At 45.8% G+C, this 20,000-nt stretch overlaps 1 protein-coding gene across 1 annotated transcript in view; it reads right to left on the reverse strand.

Moving 5' to 3' along the window:
- Window positions 1–20,000, reverse strand: part of dcc (DCC netrin 1 receptor) — a 357,856-nt gene that overhangs the window by 42,862 nt on the left and 294,994 nt on the right. The gene's annotated exons all lie outside the window — the stretch shown is intronic.

The raw sequence follows: 20,000 nt of genomic DNA on the forward strand, positions 1-20,000 counted from the left end.
TGGTTACATAATGTTCTTAAACAGTACTGAATTGATGTAACAGGTGCATTAAAATAAAATGTAACATCATAAATAATAATAAATGAAAAAATAACACAGCCGGAGTCCTATCCAGCATCAGGTCCAATGAAACTGGACTTCTCTGTGTGTGATGAACCCCTCAGGCTACCAGTTTTGACAGACGGTCATTTCACATGTACAGTAAAAACATGTGTGTGATCTTCTGGTATTTTTCAGCTGAGCCAGCAGCAAAGCCACACTGCGGCCATTAGAAAATCACTCGGTGGAAGCACTCCCATGTGGTCCTGCACCAAATTTAAAGAAAGAGAGGGGGGTTTAACTCCTCCACGCCGAGGAATTCTTTCAGCACTTTTCACTTGACAAACGATCACTTTCTCTCCACTTTTTTTTCACCACGTTCCTTCTTTTTTTCCCCTTTCTCTTCACTTAGGCGCTCCTCGGAGTCACATAAATAAGCCAGCCAATCAGCCCTGTCCTGGATCCAGAAAAGCATTTGGGCAAAAGATGAAAGGGAACATTACCCACAACAACCCCCCTCAGACACCCCCTCAAACCCCCCCCCCCCCCTGTTGGCTCTGGAATAGGGAACAGATGATCTCTAGTGAGCAATGTGATCAAGGAAACTCGTAATGGGACAAAAGCACTCTGTTCTCCCTGCCAGCCTGCCTTCACTACACAGCTTTGGAACAAGAGGAGGGTGAGAAGGAGAGAAAAGAACTGGAGGACAGAGCGCGAGAGAAGAGGGAGAAAAGAAAAGAGGTGAAAAAAAGATGCTAACAATATAACAAGCCTGTCGAGAAAATCTACAAAATTGCGCGAGAAAAACATGGTATGTGGAGAGAGAGCTGAAAGGGGCCCCTGGTTGTGGCTACATAATGGCTGTGCTATTGTGAGGAAGTCCCTTGCTCCCTTGGCTCGCTCAAAAAACGTGCTGCAAACACCTACCCACCCGGCATCTACTGCACCTCGACTCTGGTACTGAACCCCACGTTACACGTTGCCGCTAATTAATAGTTGTTTCATATTCATGGCCTTGTTGGGCAAGGCCTGTTTTCAGTTATTATGTTTTCAGTGTTGCAGTGCATTGTGCTCCTGTGAATCATCCTCAGGAGAGACAACAGAACTTTTCAAGCTTAACCCCTGTCAGAGAGAGAGAGAGAGAGAGAGAGAGAGAGAGAGAGAGAGAGAGAGAGAGGTGGAGAAAACAAAGCATAAGAGACAAAGGGAAGGAGAGAGGAGGCACGGCTTCAGAGAGACAGGTGAGGGACGATGCCGCCATCCAACGCCCTGCCCCTTTCGTGGTGGCCAAAAAAAGGGTGAAAAACGCTTATAGTAATGTAATTATTATAACAATGAAGTAATAGTGTAGAAATAACACCTTTTAAAACTATTTAAATATGTTTATAACCATTTAAACATGTTTTAAGGTGATTTTCAGTATGTTGTTTCGGTGTGTGGTTTTGTGACGGGGCAGAGTTTCTCAATGGCACCGGCAACTGCCCGGTTGGCCCTCCCCTCGGTCCTTGGGTGAGACGACTGGAGTATGAACAGGCACAAGGTGAGTTGTGTGCACAGTACATTTTTCAGTGCTCAGTCAGCAGCTTAGCTGCTTGAAATTCAGCACTCATAGTGTAAGTCCAAAATGTCTATGTGCCCCCCGCCACCTTCCCTGAGCACCTACCCCTCAAAATGTCAAAATGTGCACGACACCAAGGTCAGCAGATGTGTTGCGAGCAAACCCTCCAAAAAAGCGAACCTGTTTCCAACCAAGACAGCAGTGTATAGAGTGTCTAAACAAGACTAAAGCAGCTATTGCAGCGTCAGTCTATTTATCTGACATGTTAAGTTCAAGTTTACTGCATGTTGGGTGAGGCTGATGAGGGTCATGCACATGTTCGTGTGAACACATTTTTTTGTAAACTCAGTTTGGGTCTTTTTAAACACAAACAGGTATCAAGACTGAATGTTTTTAAAGGCACACGCCAAAGTGGAGATTCTTCAGAAATGACACTGAACTGGACTGCACCAGAGATGAGAAGGTCAGCTCACACAAGGCCAGGGCTGAGACAGAGCAGCCCCAGCAGCCACAGAGCCCTGAGCCATCCCCATGGCGACGGGAGGAAGTGGATTGCTACTCCGATATGTGAAATGTGGGAGATTTGCACTCACTGAATTCTCACAGTCACTCCCCCTCACACAGATGTACACGCACACACACACGCACGCACACACACACGCACGCACACACGAACGCACACACCATGACATAAACATACACACGCACCCACCAACGTACACATACACACGCATACATTCAGCCACACTCACACTTACATAAACACAGGTGGCCAGGGTTAAGGTAGTGAATGACAAGGGCTCTCAATCAATTGAACCTGTCCTCTGCTCACTTCACCCGCGTGAACAAGTGAAACCAGCACTTATTTATTTTATTTTATTTTACCTTTACTTAACCAGGGAAATAAAATCACATTGAGAATGAGAATAAAATTCTCTTTTAGAGTGAGCCCTGGCCAAGGCGGCAGCACACATTACATTTACACTTACAGACAGGAGGACACAGACAAAACAGAACAAATTATGGATGAAGAGATAAAATTACACAATAAAAACCATAAAATAATAAACATAGAACAAGATTAAAAGGAGATTACAAGATTAAAAGCAAGTGCAAACAGATTTAAAAGTGTCATTAAGATAGGCTTTAAACTCAGCTACAGACAGAAAAACAGCAAGCTTAAGAGATTTCTGAAGCTCATTCCAGTGAGTTGGGGCACAATGATTAAAAGCAGTTTTACCAAATTCTTACCAGCTGGTATACCAGCCTGACCTCGTCTTTTCTTTCTTTCATCTCACACGGCCGGACACTGTCCTTGGCAGCGTGGAGCTTCTCTCGCTTGGGTGTCTGTCTATGCACACTACCTCTTCAGCTAACGGCCACCGTTAGGCTGTATTTATCAGTCAGCACTCCACTGGGCCTAGTAATGACACTTTTTGACACTACATGACACTAATTGCGAATTATTTAGTGTGGTCTGGTAAAACCAGAGTGCATTGGTTGCACAGAAAGTTGCAGCTTCATTGTGTAAGAAAGCAAGAGGGGTGGGCCAGGTAATAGAGGAACCAAGAAGTACTAGTGCATGTTCAAATGGTGGATGGATTGTGGGTCGGTATCTCTAAAACAGTGTTTCTCAGACTTTTTCAGACCGAGGACCACTTTGTCCCCCCGAAAATGGTCAGGGACCACCTGTCAACTGAATTGATAGATGGGTGCTAATTTGACATAGCTAATTTCAATGCAGATCGTTTTTATTCACATTGGAAGCCTGTCTTATTGCAGCATTAGGAAGGTTGGCAGCGCTGCTTTCTGTGGTCACATGTGCGTAAGTAAGCGAGGCTTGCCTCTCATCGTAGCTTAAAATGTATTGCTTTCATCAACCTTGGCTATAGGTTCTCAGTTTATAGTCACGCGTTTACTTTCTTCTTCTTTGTCTCGTTTCCCGTTGCCGCTGTTTTTTCTCCCCTCTGACTGCTTAAGTTAAATTGTGGAGTGCTCCCTGTAACGACTTACTAGTCGCGTTGCGTCCTCCTTGCCGACCTAGAAATATTCATAACTGACTCTTATGGTTGTCGTTTGACTGATCGCTCGTGCACTGGTCTGTAGCCTTCGTGGCGTGGTGGCAATGTGTTATGCGTCACGGTGCGTTATGTGTAGCTACTAGAGTCGATGTTCGCCCTCTATTTTAGTCATGCAATTCACTCACGGGGTTCTCGTTCCTAAGAATCGGCTCGTCATCTCTATGGGAGCGGCTCATTGTTGACCTGCTACATTTTGTGTAATCCGTGTAGGCCTACTTATCTGTTTCCGGTGAGGTTGCCCACGCGGGGTCTTTGGAGTAGTGCTGGTGGAGTTATTCGCTGGCGCAGTGGCATTAGACCTACCTGATTAATGATGTGAACCAACTGGCTATATCTACAGAATGATTTTATTTATTGCAGACATGATCTTAGTGTATGGTCGGATTTTCCACCTAGTTTCTATTTTCAGCTATTTATTGTCTTGATTTTGATTTATTGCCTATTTTAGTTTGGCGATACTGTATTTCGTGTTAATTCTTCTGCTTTCGTGTTTTTCTGTTGCCTTCACATCATATCGCGGTGTTAGGCCTTCATGGCCCTCAGTCCTTCTATTTAGACCTGGCTGCTGGCTCTTTGGTCAACTGCCTTCTTTGTTTATTCTCGAAAATACTTTTTGCATAACTAGAGGTTTATATCTATCATTTTCAGATGTGGGTATTCTGGCTCCTAGGTAAATTACTTTAAATGTTCATAGCCGTGGCTATAGCTCACTCTGCTTTTCGCTCACGATTTAGAGATATTGTGCCGTGGTTTCGCATGCCAGCACCCACGTTTCTCTCCGTGTGGCATGCTAATTAGCTCTGCCCATTGCCGGGACTCAGTATGCTTCCGCGCAGTAGCCTAATCTGTGGGATTAACCACACATTAAAAGATGTGTTGATAATGGCCATGTCCTTTCGTTCTAGGTTCACTACTGGCGATTGCACGCTGCATGTTCCGAGTACTCAGCTGTCAGACTTATCGCATCCACGTTTGCAGCTGGAGCCCTTTCCACCAACGATGCATAGTATCGTATCTGTACCTCTCTTTCCTCCGTCTCATAGGTTAATTCAATCAGCACTGCGCCGCTGCCTGGAGACCCGCGCGTCTCCGCTTTTAACTGCTTGGTGGTGCATGGCTTCCCGTGGCTCACTTAGTAGTTGCCATGCAAATGGGCCCGGGATTCTTTTGGGGGTATCAACAGGCCGTACAAAGCATTAACTAGCTACACCCTCGTCTACAATTTAAGGGCGCACCTATCTAAGTGCATTTTATTTCAAATTATTGCAATTGCTTAACATATGATCGCTTTTTCTTTCACGTGCCAAGCATGACTCTACTACTCCTCGTACAGTGAGTCATCCATCTGAAGTAGGAGGACGAAATTGATGAATTGACTATCTTTGATATGAGTATCCAACCCTTTAACCATGCACAAGTTCCAGTGAACCTCTCTGCTCTCGTAGGCATGCCCAGGCCCTCTACTGCACCAACGAGTCAACCGTTGCAATTTGTTCTTGCTGCTAATTTCACCCGTTCTCTGTTATCTCGTGGCTGTCTCATTCTCCTCTCTGTGTACATGCTGCATTCCAGTACAGTTAGCAAACCACAACGTCTGCCTAGTCGTGGCAAGGAAGGGAATGCTCGCCTAGCTACGGCAAACTGTCATTGTCGCTGACTGTAAACTCTATCTTTCCGTTCCAGGTGCTCAGATGGTCATGCTCGTCCACACGTTGGGGCCCATCGCTACCCATGTGCGTTTCCTTCCGACATGTATTTCCTTATTTATCACAGGTCAAAGGCCTGGTGCACTCCCAATACGTCTCAGAAGGCCTACAGGACGTCATTTGGGATCCGGTTTTATGCTCAGTGACCCTGGTTACCCTAATTAATTTTTACTCATCTCTATTCTCCTCCCATAAGGTAGAACATCTAAGTCCGATACTCTCGGGACTGGCGTCATGGTTACTGTTGCATATCACTGTGCCTCTTTCGGTCCTCATGCTCTATACTGCACTACTTTTCTCCTTGATTCAACGCTTCTCAGTCCTCACCACCCACCGGCAGGTGCATGTTTCTGGTCTTTAACTCCAAGACCTGAAATTCCAATACGCCTTTCGTCATTTCCCTCCTGTGTTGTATGTCAATGTCCCTACATGTTTATGCCCACGTGAGGCAAGTCACTGCTACCTTAGTGCACGCGCACGCAGCGCCGATTAGAGTTAGTCTGTCAATGCTCCCCATGAGAGCGCCTGTCTGCCTTGTTCGTTACTTTCCTCCTGTGTCGTATGTCAATGTCCCTACATGTTTATGCCCACGTGAGGCAAGTCACTGCTACCTTAGTGCACGCGCACGCAGCGCCGATTAGAGTTAGTCTGTCAATGCTCCCCATGAGAGCGCCTGTCTGCCTTGTTCGTTACTTTCCTCCTGTGTCGTATGTCAATGTCCCTACATGTTTATGCCCACGTGAGGCAAGTCACTGCTACCTTAGTGCACGCGCACGCAGCGCCGATTAGAGTTAGTCTGTCAATGCTCCCCATGAGAGCGCCTGTCTGCCTTGTTCGTTACTTTCCTCCTGTGTCGTACGTCAATGTCCCTACATGTTTATGCCCACGTGAGGCAAGTCACTGCTACCTTAGTGCACGCGCACGCAGCGCCGATTAGAGTTAATCTGTCAATGCTCCCTGCGAGAGCGCCTGTCTTCCTTGATCGTCATTTTCCTCCTGTGTTGTATGTCAATGTCCCTACATGTTTACTGCCCACGTGAGGCAAGTCACTGCTACCTTAGTGCACGCGCACGCAGCGCCGATTAGAGTTAGTCTGTCAATGCTCCCCATGAGAGCGCCTGTCTGCCTTGTTCGTTACTTTCCTCCTGTGTCGTATGTCAATGTCCCTACATGTTTATGCCCACGTGAGGCAAGTCACTGCTACCTTAGTGCACGCGCACGCAGCGCCGATTAGAGTTAGTCTGTCAATGCTCCCCATGAGAGCGCCTGTCTGCCTTGTTCGTTACTTTCCTCCTGTGTCGTACGTCAATGTCCCTACATGTTTATGCCCACGTGAGGCAAGTCACTGCTACCTTAGTGCACGCGCACGCAGCGCCGATTAGAGTTAATCTGTCAATGCTCCCCGCGAGAGCGCCTGTTTTCCTTGTTCGTTATTTTCCTCCTGTTTTGTATGTCAATGTCCCTACATGTTTTACTGCCCACGTGAGGCAAGTCACTGCTACCTTAGTAGGCATGCGCACGCAGCGCCGATTAGAGTTAATCTGTCAATGCTCCCCGTGAGAGCGCCTGTCTGCCTTGTTCGTTATTTTCCTCCTGTGTTGTACGTCAATTTCCCTAAATGTTTTACTGCCCACGTGAGGCCAGTCACTGCTACCTTAGTGGGCACGCGCACTCTGCGCCGACTAGAATTTCTCTGCACAGCTCTCGTAAGAGCGCCCCTCTGCTCTGTCAGCCGTTTCCTGTTCTGTAAACCTGTGTCCTGTCTTTTCCTGCCCCCGTGCGGTGCATTCGAGTAATCGCTCCTCATAACGGAGCCCGAGACTCTGCACTCTGTTTCAGCGCTCTACGAGAGTGCCACGTATTGCCTGCACTCCGCTAAACTCTGTCTGTCTGCTGCTGTCCGCCTGTCTGCCTTGTTCGTTATTTTCTTTCTGCTCTACATGTCTGTCTATCTATTTCTCTGCCCCTGAGGGGCTCAATCACTGCTTCTTAGTAGACACGCGCACGCTGCGCCGATTAGAGTCTCTCCCTGCCCCCGTGTGGCGCATTCGTGTAAATGCTCCTTATAACGGAGCCCGCGCCTTGCTGGCGCGTTACTAGCTCAAGCTCATGCGGCCCAGCTGTAGCATTATATGCCACAATCGGGTGCTTCTTTACAATTCACAAGCACTCAAAGCGGTACCTACTAGTTATGGCCAAAAGTACTCTATTTCACGTTTTCGAAATGTGGCCATGCAAATTCTTATCGAATAGCCCTGCTATAGGTTATTACAAGTGTGCCACTCTCCGTGAGGGCCCTTGCTTCGTGTTTACATGTACTGCCCTCCGTGAGGGCGCCCTGTATAAGTGCATAAGTGCCCTGCATAAGTGCCCAAGCTGCAACCACTGGTGGTGGTGTAGGGGATTTCCATGTCCACTTCTTCATGTGGCCGCAGGGGCCTGCCTGTTCCTGCCCATGGTTTTTGCAGTGTTTCATGTTTGTCTCATTTCTTTGTCCTCCTCAAATGCTCTAGGTGGGTTCCAGTCGTCGCCTACGGTGGGTCACGCGTCTCCTCTTGTCCTTGTTCTCTCTTTTGGGGGTAAGTTGCGTTATTTTCTCATGATTTCAATCGTCATCGGCAGTATTACAATCCGGCATGCCCTCCTTAGTTTTGGGGGTTAAAAGTCCAGTTCCTGCTGCACGGCTACGGCAGGCTCTACTGGATCCGCCAGCGCAAGACCCGGGCTGATGATTGGACCTACGCCAAATACTGTCTACTTATGCCAATTCTATTGTCAACTATGTTAACAACATTAAATTGTTAAATACGAATTTATCTCTCTGAGTCTTAATGGCAGAAATGTAGCCTGCGTTAGTTCTGCCAGGGAGACTCAGAGCACCTGTGCATTTCGCAGAGCCAATCAGCGGCTGCCATCGCCTTTATAGCGACGTGTCTAAACTCTCCTTTCTTGCTGGCTTTAGGCATGGCCGGTCCGAAATCTCCTCCTCCATCCCCACCGCCACCAGTTGGGTCCAGTCTTCCTGTCCGGGGGGTTAAAAGTCCAGTTCCTGCTGCACGGCTACGGCAGGCTCTACTGGATCCGCCAGCGCAAGACCCGGGCTGATGATTGGACCTACGCCAAATACTGTCTACTTATGCCAATTCTATTGTCAACTATGTTAACAACTTTAAATTGTTAAATACGAATTTATCTCTCTGAGTCTCAATGGCAGAAATAAGATTTCAGCTATGTTCAGCTTTGTAATTATGTTAGAAATATAGCCTGCTAGCTTGTCTTGGGAAAGTAGAAATCCCCTCGCGGACCACCTGAGCTCTGTCGCGGACCACCAGTGGTCCCCTGACCACACTTTGAGAATCACTGCTCTAAAACATGGTAAAAATGGCTACAAATGCATGGTATACTAATATATTTCATTCCCTTGCTGGAGATGTGCAAGTTTTTGACTGGCTGTTACTGTATGTTGCTCTGTTCTGCAATATTCACTGTGGGATATGGGTGGTGCTGGTGCATTGTGGGAAAAGGGGTACTGTATACTATACAGCATAGTCTGCAGTGTTAACTCAACACTTAAATAGTAGGGCCTTCCAGAAGAGCGTTGAAGTGTTAAACTGCTACGTGTTGAATTTAGATAACGTACAAATATAAAATAAAATAAAATGAAAAATGTTTAGAGCTGCTTCGGCAGACTTGTGCACGGGTGTGGAGGGAGGCAAATGAAAAGAGAAAAGAAAATGAAAGGATCTTTGTGCTCAATCAACACAGGGATGCACAGTGAAATAAACAAACACGAGAGGGAGAGGGGTGTTGCTGCGAGTTGCAATACACAGGGGGGAAGATCCGGCACCTCAACCTGGTTGCTTTGTTCTCAGACTAACACCCCCTCACCCCATTCAGACCTACATACTCCTCCCCCAGAAATCCCTGTTCATTTCACATAACATCTCACAAAACACACCCAGAGACGACCAAAAACACCACGAGACTCCCAGTCAATAGAGAAAAAAAGGCAGCATGCCTGAAAGACATGGAAATGGCTTCTGTTCTGATCTCAGCTGGGTATGAAGGGTGCGCACTAGGAGGTCTCCATGGAACATCCTCGCTGTCTTGTCTGCCTTGTGAATAGGATACACAGGATTTTTTGGCTTATTTGGATGTGTTTCTTCATATCAGTGCCTGCCTACACAGTCTGTTCTGTGGTCTTTGCTGATTTGAACGTTTCTTTTGTCATTTATAGACTGTTTGTTTGTCTGGCCCAGTTTGTGTGTGTGTGTGTGTGTGTGTGTGTGTGTGTGTGTGTGTGTGTGTGTGTGTGTGTGTGTGTGTGTGTGTGTGTGTGTGTGTGTGTGCGTGCGTGCGTGCGTTGGTAGATGAGTGTGCATGTCTGATTCCTTTCAATACATGCAACTTCACGGAGTTACCTATAGACCAGTCTATCTGTCTTATGATCAGTTGACTCTGCATTGTTTGTATCAAATTTGTGGTGGGCCCTTTTTAGGATGTTGATGTTTTTACGTTTGAGTAAAACAGTAACACAGTAGTGTTTCCCATACATTGAGGAAACTATGGCGGACCGCCATAGTTTAAATTTGGCCGCCATAGTTTCCGAAAATGTAAAAAAAAAAAAAAAAAAAAAAAAAAATTTTTTTTTTTTTTTTACGATTTCCGTTTTTGTTAAAAAACGATTTGAATTACGATTCCCCTCGCATTTTCCTCCTGGAGTAAATACATCCTATAGAGAAAACCACAAGTGCATGAAAGACAGAGGGATCAAAAGCCTAGTCAAGTTGTTGTAGTTAACTTGGGTTTGGGAGCAATACAAAACCCTTCAGAGAAGGGACAGTTGGGATGNGTTTACTATCACTCCCCAGGCTTTGTTTTACAGTTGTAATGAGTTAGGTGACAGGCCTTCATTGACAAGGCAGAGGAGACATCGGGCTGCATATAGAAATTAATGTGTAATGAATGTGAATATAGGCCTACATAAATGTGTAATATGTTGTTCAGCCCTTTTAATGGGAGGAATTTTGAAAAACTGGCCCTGTGACCAGCACCCCTCATGTAGAATGTGTACGCCTATGTGTGTGTGGAGAAAAGGCATAGCCTACCCTCTTAGGCCCTTTTTTTATGTGTTAACAATTTCACTTTCACTTGTTTTTTTTTTTAATTTTTTTTTTTACGATTGCCGTTTTTGTTAAAAACGATTTGAATAACGATTCCCCTCGCATTTTCCTCCTGGAGTAAATACATCCTATAGAGAAAACCACAAGTGCTTGAAAGACAGAGGGATCAAAAGCCTAGTCAAGTTGTTGTAGTTAACTTGGGTTTGGGAGCAATACAAAACCCTTCAGAGAAGGGACAGTTGGGATGAGTTTACTAACACTCCCCAGGCTTTGTTTTACAGTTGTAATGAGTTAGGTGACAGGCCTTCATTGACAAGGCAGAGGAGACATCGGGCTGCATATAGAAATTAATGTGTAATGAATGTGAATATAGGCCTACATAAATGTGTAATATGTTGTTCAGCCCTTTTAATGGGAGGAATTTTGAAAAACTGGCCCTGTGACCAGCACCCCTCATGTAGAATGTGTACGCCTATGTGTGTGTGGAGAAAAGGCATAGCCTACCCTCTTAGACCCTTTTTGTTTATGCGTTAACAATTTCACAGTAATCTTAAATTCTTATCTCTGCTCCTATTTTGTTTTATTATTTTTTTCATTACATAGACCCCTGCATGTGTATTACGTAGCCTTATTTCTCAAAATATAAATGGCTGAAATGTAGGCCTAGGCCTATAGTTTCTCCATGCGCCAATGTCATACTGTACTAATTGTTTTGCCATTTTGCATTTACACTGCGCGAATACAACCCCCCCCCCCCCAAAGGCCCGCGTGAAAAGACCCCCCCCCCGGACCAAAAAAAATATCCCGGCTGCCCCCATAGTTTCCAAAATTTCTGTGGGAAACACTGTACAGTCTATTTACTTCATTAGGTACAGTGGCATAACTGGTGTAACATTAATATCATGTGCTAGTGCAGTGGTTCTTTAACTATGGTACACGTACGTACCTCCCGTGGTTTGCAAGAGCTCTCTGGCGGTACACAGGGACATTTTTGTATTGATTTGAAGGCTGACCAAGGTGTTGCAGTCAATAATGTTTCTTTGGTCTCACACTTAGTAGTATTAAACTGACGGAATCTGAATACTGTACATAATTTATAATAACACGAGGCATAATACTAGGATTGGCTCTTTTGGTATGGGAGCAGGACAAATCCGAAGGTCTTCCAGGCCCTTGTGTGAGCTCAAGAAGCTGAGCGGAAATACAGGAGGGTCTGGCGAGAGTCAAATAATCATTTGCGCCATTTTGTCGTGTGCACAACAGCTTTCACAGTGTGGGAGTAAGAGAAGACGGGTTGACATGTTTACATAAATAAGGGACGCTGACTGTAAACTCTATCTTTCCGTTCCAGGTGCTCAGATGGTCATGCTCGTCCACACGTTGGGGCCCATCGCTACCCATGTGCGTTTCCTTCCGACATGTATTTCCTTATTTATCACAGGTCAAAGGCCTGGTGCACTCCCAATACGTCTCAGAAGGCCTACAGGACGTCATTTGGGATCCGGTTTTATGCTCAGTGACCCTGGTTACCCTAATTAATTTTTACTCATCTCTATTCTCCTCCCATAAGGTAGAACATCTAAGTCCGATACTCTCGGGACTGGCGTCATGGTTACTGTTGCATATCACTGTGCCTCTTTCGGTCCTCATGCTCTATACTGCACTACTTTTCTCCTTGATTCAACGCTTCTCAGTCCTCACCACCCACCGGCAGGTGCATGTTTCTGGTCTTTAACTCCAAGACCTGAAATTCCAATACGCCTTGTTCGTCATTTTCCTCCTGTGTTGTATGTCAATGTCCCTACATGTTTATGCCCACGTGAGGCAAGTCACTGCTACCTTAGTGCACGCGCACGCAGCGCCGATTAGAGTTAGTCTGTCAATGCTCCCCATGAGAGCGCCTGTCTGCCTTGTTCGTTACTTTCCTCCTGTGTCGTATGTCAATGTCCCTACATGTTTATGCCCACGTGAGGCAAGTCACTGCTACCTTAGTGCACGCGCACGCAGCGCCGATTAGAGTTAGTCTGTCAATGCTCCCCATGAGAGCGCCTGTCTGCCTTGTTCGTTACTTTCCTCCTGTGTCGTATGTCAATGTCCCTACATGTTTATGCCCACGTGAGGCAAGTCACTGCTACCTTAGTGCACGCGCACGCAGCGCCGATTAGAGTTAGTCTGTCAATGCTCCCCATGAGAGCGCCTGTCTGCCTTGTTCGTTACTTTCCTCCTGTGTCGTACGTCAATGTCCCTACATGTTTATGCCCACGTGAGGCAAGTCACTGCTACCTTAGTGCACGCGCACGCAGCGCCGATTAGAGTTAATCTGTCAATGCTCCCTGCGAGAGCGCCTGTCTTCCTTGTTCGTTATTTTCCTCCTGTGTTGTATGTCAATGTCCCTACATGTTTACTGCCCACGTGAGGCAAGTCACTGCTACCTTAGTGCACGCGCACGCAGCGCCGATTAGAGTTAGTCTGTCAATGCTCCCCATGAGAGCGCCTGTCTGCCTTGTTCGTTACTTTCCTCCTGTGTCGTATGTCAATGTCCCTACATGTTTATGCCCACGTGAGGCAAGTCACTGCTACCTTAGTGCACGCGCACGCAGCGCCGATTAGAGTTAGTCTGTCAATGCTCCCCATGAGAGCGCCTGTCTGCCTTGTTCGTTACTTTCCTCCTGTGTCGTACGTCAATGTCCCTACATGTTTATGCCCACGTGAGGCAAGTCACTGCTACCTTAGTGCACGCGCACGCAGCGCCGATTAGAGTTAATCTGTCAATGCTCCCTGCGAGAGCGCCTGTCTTCCTTGTTCGTTATTTTCCTCCTGTGTTGTATGTCAATGTCCCTACATGTTTTACTGCCCACGTGAGGCAAGTCACTGCTACCTTAGTAGGCATGCGCACGCAGCGCCGATTAGAGTTCATCTGTCAATGCTCCCCGTGAGAGCGCCTGTCTGCCTTGTTCGTTATTTTCCTCCTGTGTTGTACGTCAATTTCCCTAAATGTTTTACTGCCCACGTGAGGCCAGTCACTGCTACCTTAGTGGGCACGCGCACTCTGCGCCGACTAGAATTTCTCTGCACAGCTCTCGTAAGAGCGCCCCTCTGCTCTGTCAGCCGTTTCCTGTTCTGTAAACCTGTGTCCTGTCTTTTCCTGCCCCCGTGCGGTGCATTCGAGTAATCGCTCCTCATAACGGAGCCCGAGACTCTGCACTCTGTTTCAGCGCTCTACGAGAGTGCCACGTATTGCCTGCACTCCGCTAAACTCTGTCTGTCTGCTGCTGTCCGCCTGTCTGCCTTGTTCGTTATTTTCTTTCTGCTCTACATGTCTGTCTATCTATTTCTCTGCCCCTGAGGGGCTCAATCACTGCTTCTTAGTAGACACGCGCACGCTGCGCCGATTAGAGTCTCTCCCTGCCCCCGTGTGGCGCATTCGTGTAAATGCTCCTTATAACGGAGCCCGCGCCTTGCTGGCGCGTTACTAGCTCAAGCTCATGCGGCCCAGCTGTAGCATTATATGCCACAATCGGGTGCTTCTTTACAATTCACAAGCACTCAAAGCGGTACCTACTAGTTATGGCCAAAAGTACTCTATTTCACGTTTTCGAAATGTGGCCATGCAAATTCTTATCGAATAGCCCTGCTATAGGTCATTACAAGTGTGCCACTCTCCGTGAGGGCCCTTGCTTCGTGTTTACATGTACTGCCCTCCGTGAGGGCGCCCTGTATAAGTGCATAAGTGCCCTGCATAAGTGCCCAAGCTGCAACCACTGGTGGTGGTGTAGGGGATTTCCATGTCCACTTCTTCATGTGGCCGCAGGGGCCTGCCTGTTCCTGCCCATGGTTTTTGCAGTGTTTCATGTTTGTCTCATTTCTTTGTCCTCCTCAAATGCTCTAGGTGGGTTCCAGTCGTCGCCTACGGTGGGTCACGCGTCTCCTCTTGTCCTTGTTCTCTCTTTTGGGGGTAAGTTGCGTTATTTTCTCATGATTTCAATCGTCATCGGCAGTATTACAATCCGGCATGCCCTCCTTAGTTTTTGGGGGTTAAAAGTCCAGTTCCTGCTGCACGGCTACGGCAGGCTCTACTGGATCCGCCAGCGCAAGACCCGGGCTGATGATTGGACCTACGCCAAATACTGTCTACTTATGCCAATTCTATTGTCAACTATGTTAACAACATTAAATTGTTAAATACGAATTTATCTCTCTGAGTCTTAATGGCAGAAATGTAGCCTGCGTTAGTTCTGCCAGGGAGACTCAGAGCACCTGTGCATTTCGCAGAGCCAATCAGCGGCTGCCATCGCCTTTATAGCGACGTGTCTAAACTCTCCTTTCTTGCTGGCTTTAGGCATGGCCGGTCCGAAATCTCCTCCTCCATCCCCACCGCCACCAGTTGGGTCCAGTCTTCCTGTCCGGGGGGTTAAAAGTCCAGTTCCTGCTGCACGGCTACGGCAGGCTCTACTGGATCCGCCAGCGCAAGACCCGGGCTGATGATTGGACCTACGCCAAATACTGTCTACTTATGCCAATTCCATTGTCAACTATGTTAACAACTTTAAATTGTTAAATACGAATTTATCTCTCTGAGTCTCAATGGCAGAAATAAGATTTCAGCTATGTTCAGCTTTGTAATTATGTTAGAACTATAGCCTGCTAGCTTGTCTTGGGAAAGTAGAAATCCCCTCGCGGACCACCTGAGCTCTGTCGCGGACCACCAGTGGTCCCCTGACCACACTTTGAGAATCACTGCTCTAAAACATGGTAAAAATGGCTACAAATGCATGGTATACTAATATATTTCATTCCCTTGCTGGAGATGTTGCTATGTTCTGCAATATTCACAGTGGGATATGGGTGGTGCTGGTGCATTGTGGGAAAAGGGGTACTGTATACTATACAGCATAGTCTGCAGTGTTAACTCAACACTTAAATAGTAGGGCCTTCCAGAAGAGCGTTGAAGTGTTAAACTGCTACGTTTTGAATTTAGATAATGTACAAACATAAAATAAAATAAAATGAAAAATGTTTAGAGCTGCTTCGGCAGACTTGTGCATGGGTGTGGAGGGAGACAAATGAAAAGAGAAAAGAAAATGAAAGGATCTTTGTGCTCAATCAACACAGGGATTCACAGTGAAATAAACAAACACGAGAGGGAGAGGGGTGTTGCTGCGAGTTGCAATACACAGGGGGGAAGATCCGGCACCTCAACCTGGTTGCTTTGTTCTCAGACTAACACCCCCTCACCCCATTCAGACCTACATACTCCTCCCCCAGAAATCCCTGTTCATTTCACATAACATCTCACAAAACACACCCAGAGACGACCAAAAACACCACGAGACTCCCAGTCAATAGAGAAAAAAAGGCAGCATGCCTGAAAGACATGGAAATGGCTTCTGTTCTGATCTCAGCTGGGTATGAAGGGTGCACACTAGGAGGTCTCCATGGAACATCCTCGCTGTCTTGTCTGCCTTGTGAATAGGATACACAGGATTTTTTGGCTTATTTGGATGTGTTTCTTCATATCAGTGCCTGCCTACACAGTCTGTTCTGTGGTCTTTGCTGATTTGAACGTTTCTTTTGTCATTTACAGACTGTTTGTTTGTCTGGCCCAGTTTGTGTGTATGTGTGTGTGTATGTGTGTGTGTGTGTGTGTGTGTGTGTGTGTGTGTGTGTGTGTGTGTGTGTGTGTGTGTGTGTGCGTGCNTGCGTGCGTTGGTAGATGAGTGTGCATGTCTGATTCCTTTCAATACATGCAACTTCACGGAGTTACCTATAGACCAGTCTATCTGTCTTATGATCAGTTGACTCTGCATTGTTTGTATCAAATTTGTGGTGGGCCCTTTTTAGGATGTTGATGTTTTTACGTTTGAGTAAAACAGTAACACAGTAGTGTTTCCCATACATCGAGGGAACTATGGCGCACCACCATAGCTTAAATTTGGCCGCCATACTTTCCGAAAATGTAAAAAAAAAAAAAAAAAAAAAAAAAATTTTTTTTTTTTTTTTACGATTGCCGTTTTTGTTAAAAAACGATTTGAATAACGATTCCCCTCGCATTTTCCTCCTGGAGTAAATACATCCTATAGAGAAAACCACAAGTGCATGAAAGACAGAGGGATCAAAAGCCTAGTCAAGTTGTTGTAGTTAACTTGGGTTTGGGAGCAATACAAAACCCTTCAGAGAAGGGACAGTTGGGATGAGTTTACTAGCACTCCCCAGGCTTTGTTTTACAGTTGTAATGAGTTAGGTGACAGGCCTTCATTGACAAGGCAGAGGAGACATCGGGCTGCATATAGAAATTAATGTGTAATGAATGTGAATATAGGCCTACATAAATGTGTAATATGTTGTTCAGCCCTTTTAATGGGAGGAATTTTGAAAAACTGGCCCTGTGACCAGCACCCCTCATGTAGAATGTGTACGCCTATGTGTGTGTGGAGAAAAGGCATAGCCTACCCTCTTAGGCCCTTTTTTTATGTGTTAACAATTTCACTTTCACTTGTTTTTTTTTTTAATTTTTTTTTTTTACGATTGCCGTTTTTGTTGAAATACGATTTCCTTCACATTTTCCTCCTGGAGTAAATACATCCTATAGAGAAAACCACAAGTGCTTGAAAGACAGAGGGATCAAAAGCCTAGTCAAGTTGTTGTAGTTAACTTGGGTTTGGGAGCAATACAAAACCCTTCAGAGAAGGGACAGTTGGGATGAGTTTACTAACACTCCCCAGGCTTTGTTTTACAGTTGTAATGAGTTAGGTGACAGGCCTTCATTGACAAGGCAGAGGAGACATCGGGCTGCATATAGAAATTAATGTGTAATGAATGTGAATATAGGCCTACATAAATGTGTAATATGTTGTTCAGCCCTTTTAATGGGAGGAATTTTGAAAAACTGGCCCTGTGACCAGCACCCCTCATATAGAATGTGTACGCCTATGTGTGTGTGGAGAAAAGGCATAGCCTACCCTCTTAGACCCTTTTTGATGCGTTAACAATTTCACAGTAATCTTAAATTCTTATCTCTGCTCCTATTTTGTTTTATTATTTTTTTCATTACATAGACCCCTGCATGTGTATTACGTAGCCTTATTTCTCAAAATATAAATGGCTGAAATGTAGGCCTAGGCCTATAGTTTCTCCATGCGCCAATGTCATACTGTACTAATTGTTTTGCCATTTTGCATTTACACTGCGCGAATACAACCCCCCCCCCAAAGGCCCGCGTGAAAAGACACCCCCCCCCCCCCCCCCCGGACAAAAAATATCCCGGCTGCCCCCATAGTTTCCAAAATTTCTGTGGGAAACACTGCACAGTCTATTTACTTCATTAGGTACAGTGGCATAACTGGTGTAACATTAATATCATGTGCTAGTGCAGTGGTTCTTTAACTATGGTACACGTACGTACCTCCCGTGGTTTGCAAGAGCTCTCTGGCGGTACACAGGGACATTTTTGTATTGATTTGAAGGCTGACCAAGGTGTTGCAGTCAATAATGTTTCTTTGGTCTCACACTTAGTAGTATTAAACTGACGGAATCTGAATACTGTACATAATTTATAATAATACGAGGCATAATACTAGGATTGGCTCTTTGGAATTTTGGTATGGGATCAGGGCAAATACGAAGGTCTTCAAGGCCCCCCTTGTGTGAGCTCAAGAAGCTGAGCGGAAATACAGGAGGGTCTGGCGAGAGTCAAACAATCACAACAGCTTTCACAGTGTGGGAGTAAGAGAAGACGGGTTGACATGTTTACATAAATAAGGGACTGTACGTTATTTACCGGGGGGGGAGGGCTGGTGCGCTGGAAGTCCGGTCAAAAAAAAAAATCATGGCCCCCCCCTCCACCTCAATTTTTTTCCCCATGGCCCTCCCCCCACTTCAATTTTGTTTTCCCATGGCCCTCCCCCTACAGGTAAAAAAAATATATATGTAAAATTGGTAGATGAACAACCATCATGAGAACAGTCAGAGTAGCCTACATCAAGGGCGGTTGTCTGCACTATTATGTGCTATCGATATCAGTGGATACCTATGAGAAGCCGCTAGAATCTACCTCTGCGGCTGCATGGGATGCCTTTTAACTCCACTGTCACCAAGACAAATTGCCTTCACTATTTTTTTACGTGTTAAGTAATAATAATAATAATAATAATAATAATAATAATAATAATAATAATGATAATAAAAACTTCCATTTCAATACCAATGTCCGAGTTGTTACTACTGTAAACTACAAAGTGGAGAGAGTTTCCCCACCGCAGCTTCAATATTTCCCTGCTCGACAAGCAGCGCCTTTCACAAGGTTTTACATGTTCAGCACAGTAGCGAAGCCAGGGACGCAGGAACTGGTTTGACCAGGGGGTGCTGTGAAAAAAAAATCTGTTTTTTAGCTGCAATTTCCTGCGTTCTAATCAATTTTAGGGTGAGGAATGGCGAATCACATCTGAATAACTTCCTCATGTTTTATGTAGCCTAAACAAGGATGGCTAGATTTAACTTTTTTTTCTTTAACATCTCACTTTGACATTATTAAGTTCTTCTTGAAACGCGCACCTGATGTGGAGGTGAGGGCGTGTTCAAGAGCAAATCGCGCTGCCTTGACAGTTTGTCTCTTCAGCATGGGCAGTGTGCAATGTGTGAAATTAGAAGAAATGCTTTGACTAGGCTATGCGATGCACTCGTGAGAGGTGACCGGGCTTTCAAATAATTTAGATTTTCTTGCAATTGCGACTGTGGATCAGGTGCATCTCGATCAGGACCCCTGTCCTGTCTCCCAGACCGCGCATAAAAGCACGCACGCACACACACAGGCATAGCTCTACCTTCCCGAATGTAATTACACTCTGACGGCCAAAGAGTTCGGGATGTGATCGGAGCAAGAAGTGGGCTAAGCGCCAAAGCAGCTCGAGCCATTGCTGGCTATTGATACAGGGAGAGTGAGAAAGCCACCTTTAGTTTGCATTTAACGTAGGCCATATTTAAGACGCATTAATAGGTGGTGCTATGGTGGTCAAATCAGCAGCAAGAGGCAAAAGGAACAAATTGCCAAAACAGAACCAGTACAACATTCCAAAACATCCAACAATAGCACAGCCATTACACACCGCGGCAATTCAACTTTGACAACTGTGATGATAGACAAGCCAGGCACATCATCGGCTGTGCTCTCCTTCAGATTCACCCCATAGCCAACTCCGAGGCTAAGCTAGACTACTTCACCAGCAACAGGCAAGACCTAGCATACCAAGTAGAATCCAATCTCCACAGCAAGAAACAAAAGTCACTTCTTACCTGACACGATGCACAACTTTGGTGACATTCCCTTCACGCTTTAAATGTACATAATTCCTTGCTTAGTTGGTCCGTTTTTGTTCACCAAAGTGATGAGACTTCTCTTCACAACAAGTTAGCTCCTCCAATGGTTTCAAGACCTTATGATGCATGGCCAACACATCGCCCTTAATACCACTTTTATTACTACCTTGACACCACAAGC

This window comes from Engraulis encrasicolus, chromosome 11 (assembly GCF_034702125.1).
Source record: "Engraulis encrasicolus isolate BLACKSEA-1 chromosome 11, IST_EnEncr_1.0, whole genome shotgun sequence".
NCBI classification, from domain to species: domain Eukaryota; kingdom Metazoa; phylum Chordata; class Actinopteri; order Clupeiformes; family Engraulidae; genus Engraulis; species Engraulis encrasicolus.